This window comes from Callospermophilus lateralis, unplaced genomic scaffold (genome assembly GCF_048772815.1).
Source record: "Callospermophilus lateralis isolate mCalLat2 unplaced genomic scaffold, mCalLat2.hap1 Scaffold_1272, whole genome shotgun sequence".
Classification (NCBI taxonomy): domain Eukaryota; kingdom Metazoa; phylum Chordata; class Mammalia; order Rodentia; family Sciuridae; genus Callospermophilus; species Callospermophilus lateralis.
Window position 1 is genome coordinate 234,196 of NW_027512453.1, and position 4,649 is coordinate 238,844.

Genomic DNA, 4,649 nt, shown 5'->3' on the forward strand with positions numbered 1-4,649 from the left:
CTAATTATTCTACAGTAACTGACCCAGTCTAACATCAATGCAAGTAGACTCCTATGGGACATGATATGTAATTTGTCATTCATTTGTATTCGACACTGGTACATTATTGTTTCTTCAGTTTTTGCACATCACAGGATATACATTTCATCCACAAGTTCACAAATTAATAAGCATTTGTTTCAACTTTAATCATCTTGCTTCAGAACACATGTATTGTCAGGGTTTCTTGACTGGTCTTTTCATGAGACTTCTTTCCAAACACATTATTTTGAATTTCCATAATCATTTTGAAGCAAAACTCACACACTCTTCATAATAAACCAAAACACTAATATTTCCATTAGATATATACCTGGTTGGAATGAATGATTGTATATCAATATATGATTTCCTTTAATTTTTCAGATATCAGTTAATTCATTATTTAAAGTTCAAAAAAGTTATATTATTTATTCACAGTATGGTCTATTCATGCTTTTTCTCTATGTTCCTAGAAACAGGGTACACCTCTTTGTACCCGCGATTCTCATTTTACACCTTCAATATATTGCTCCCAGAAATGGTGAAAGAAATACTCATGTCACCTCATTATCACAGTAATATTCTGGACAAAAAATGGAAAGGTCACACTTATGATTGTACCAAAGCCTAAATGGAAAGTGAACATGGATTTCTAAAAACATCCATGCCCAGGTTGCCTAATGCTGTCAATTGTCAATCCTATTGGTGACTACATATTTGTTTTTTTCCTAATTTATATATTCAAACTCAACCCTGTTGAAAATGTCTAATTCTATCACTCACTTTATACTTTGCCTGATTTCGTAATGTTTCTATTGATATCTGCTTTTCTACATATTTTCCCCAGTTCAACATAGTGACTGACTCTTCATATGTGCTGACATTTACATTCACTCAACAACCGAAAGTCTATTGCTAAAGAACTTTTGGTCCAAATCCTATACTCACCCTTCTTCCTAAACCTACCGACTATCTTCCTAATCCTACTGAATATCCCTTTTTGACTGGATGTTCTCTTCTAAATTCAATCATCCAATGTACAAGGTCCTATGCCATTGTATATCGAATTATCTGAGGCATCTTTGCAGAACATCATTCAAAGCTAAGTATCCCAATCAAGGGCAAAACCCTTCTGGGCTTCAAATCATACCTAGATTTCTGTTTTCCTACTTATATTTCACCTCTATATTCTTGTAAATATTGCAAGTTCCCAATACCATTATTCATCACACAGAATCACTCGTAACCCAAATCAAACCTGTTTTTAACCCCAAGTATACACTGTTCCCTCAATCATTTTACAGAAGAGCAGGGACAGAGTGGTTCTTACAATACAGGAAAGTTGGGGACCTTCCACCTGATGAGAACCTCAAATGTCCATGCACAAATGATACCTGGAGAAGTTGTAGGCAGGTATGAAGCACCTGAGAGAGCAAAAGTCATCTTCCATGGCAAACAACCTGGTCAGGATGAAGGGATGTGTCTGAATCTGAATCTCTCTCTTCATATTGTAGACAAGATGGACCAAACCAGGCCTGAGTGGAGAGCTGTTCCGGGGTGCCAATGGTGATATATATTCTACCTTATGAAAGTGTCACAGGAAGCGGGGCCAACCTCCATTTTATGTTACCCTTTGAAGCAACTGTTAGGACAAAGTGGTTGCCAAGGCAGTGACCTCATTCAGTTCCAAAGAATGTGACATACCTCATTTCCTTGGTGATGGAACTCTCTGAACTTGTTATCCAAGAAGCCAGGCACCCAGAGGCAGTCCCAGTCCCAGTCTCAGTGGGCTCACTTGTTTGGATTTACCAAGGTCAGAGTCAGTTTTCTTGGTACCTAATGATGTGAGGATGGCCAAATGCCAGGAGAGCTCTGAAGATGGACCTTTCCTGAGAAAACAGGTAGTGGCTAACCACTTTTTCCTGACATCTTCACAGAGTTGGTCAAGGAAACAAGATCTGAGAGAAGACAGGCCATTTCGGGGGAACATAGTATGGCCCACCAGTCAGAGGACACTCCGGATAGTCACAGACGTACTTGGGGGAAGGAGGTGCCTTTGTGGGAGTGGGTGTGGGTTTGTTGTTTTGTCTCATGTTCTCAGAATAGATAGGAAAGGCGGTTTGTTTGGTTTGGAGTGGACATTTTCTAGTAAGTCATTTGACACGGCGAGTGTTTCTGTTTCTGTGTATCCCACTGTGTCCGTTGTTGTAGACATTAGAAAAGAGAATGCATTAATGGATGTGTCCTGTCTAGTATAAATCATACCAAAATTCATCCTGCCCAATATATGAATGGACTGCAGCTTGTCTTATCGATGTGCAACACCTGCTATCTTTCTAAGTTGTTGTTTTCTTCCTGAATTCTGGCCACTCTCCAGAATAGGCTCATGGATTTGTGTCCAAAATATGTACTACCTCCAAGCTCTGTGACATAGCCATGTACTGGATAGCTGAAGAGAATGGCGAGCATCTCAGAAAACTCAGATATCAGTGTGACCAGGAAAGTCTCAGTGCAGAAACCCTGCTTTGGGCCTTTTGCTTACTTATTGTTGTGTTGCACTGAATGTCAGGAAGATCTTTGCATCAGGCCACCCCTTTGTGAAGCCTGAAGAAAACAGTTTTCAAATGGAAATGAATGGGCCTCACCTGTGGCTCTTTGCTTAATTGCTTTGGAAAGAGATGTGTCTTTATCAGCCTTTGGACCTGTGTGTGGCTGTGACTTAGATTCTCAGCACCTGATGGATCTTAAGAATGATCCCATGTGAGCTTCCAAAACCAAAATGGCAAAAAATTTCATTCATTGTGGATGAAGTCTTTTGCCTTCCTCTGTTAGGTTCCTGCACTCCATTAAATGACAATAGGGATTCTTTGGGTAAAATGAGTTCTTCAAAGCCCTGCAGAGGTGCTTGTGTTTTCGCATGACTCTAAATCACCTAAAGAATCGATACCTAAAATCAGTAGGCCTCAAATTGGAGAAACACAGAATTATTAATGGCAGGCTTATTTGTTCACTCCTGGTTCACAGAAACGGTGTCCAGGCTACCCTGACTTTAGACAAATGAGGGGCAAACGAGCTGATTTTGGACACTGTCTTGGGCTGCGCCCCTCATGGAAACCTCCAGCCAGAGGTTAAGATGATTGACTATGTGAAATAAGATGAGGGCCATGTGGGAGTGTTTTGGTTTTAATTTTGGTCATTTGTGTGGCATTGGAAAAAATGACTGGGTCCACGTGGGCTTGAACTCTGGTGTGATTCCCCTTAGAGACTGGGTTTTGGAACTGAACTCAGAGAAGCATTGCCATGAATTTTGTTGGGATTTTAAGAGGCCACGGATGAAAGTCGCTCTTGGAAACTGAGACCTAGGCCCGGGTGGATTTCCACAGAGGCCTGGGAATCTCAGCAAGGATATCACATGATTTTATTCTTAAAGAAATGGCAGCCATAGTTGAGAGTCAAAACACACATGGACCTCACATTGTAGACCTCAATGGGCCTGGCCTAATGTGACCTTTTGTCCACTCTTTGGGAAGCCATGCCTGTGAGAGTTCTTCAGAGATTTCATTGAAATGAGCTTCCTCACCATTTAATGTTTGCTGAATGAACTGAAACCCACAGTGCCTCCAACTTCATGCTTGAAAAATGGCTAGATAAACACCATGAAATTTTTGAAATTCCTATGACCAGGTGGCACTGGAGAAACATTGGATGTCCTGTTGCTGATCATGAGTATACCAGACAGTGCCTTGATTTACTGAGTTTCATGAAAATGTTGTAGAACAGAGATGCCAGTAAGTTGGAGCCTGCTGAGTAGTGGGTCTAGAGCAATGGTGGGGAGGTGTTTGATAAAACATCCGTGGTTGGGCCATGTTTATCTACCATTGGATTCCAAATGGCTTGTAACTGACATGGTGCAGCCAGCAGACCCTTATATGTAAAGGCATCTTGTTATATGGAGAGTTTTCAGAGGAAAATTAAGAATCAGGTTGATATGGACAAGGGGGCAATGGGGCAAGCTGTGAGAGATAGGAGCCTAGTTGGTGCATTCTCTTGCAGACCCTGACCCACCACACGTGACAGAACTCCCTCCAGCACTGTGTCCCAGTTTAGCTCCTAGTATTTCGTGAAACAAATACCAAACTCACAGTGCAGCAGCAAAAACACTACAAAAAGTGGAGGAGGACCAAATGGCTTCACAGTCCACACGGGGAGACACTTAGTCCCCAGTGGCCTCAGTTTACCTACAAAGAGAGGATTCAGCACTGCTTCATCTTGTTCATTGGAAAATAAGAAACCATGTCCTCCAGGTCACATAGATGCAGACCCAGCTTTGATGATCTCACTACAGAGGAAGCCAAATCTCCTGAAAACAACATATATTTCAAGTGTGGAAGCTCAGAGGCAGTTTCTCAAAAAGTTTTTAGGCCAGCAGAGCTCCATGTTTGTGGAGGGTTTACTCTGTCCCTTAGTTTTGGAAACTCCTCTACCACCTCCAAGGTTGTGAACTCCTGAGCATTTTCCATTCCAGATATGTATTCACTGATTTTGTAACTCTTCTCCTCTAATTGTGTCTTACTTGGGGTGAAGGTAATGTCAAGGCTTTGTTCTGGATGAGAGCGGGAGGATATTTG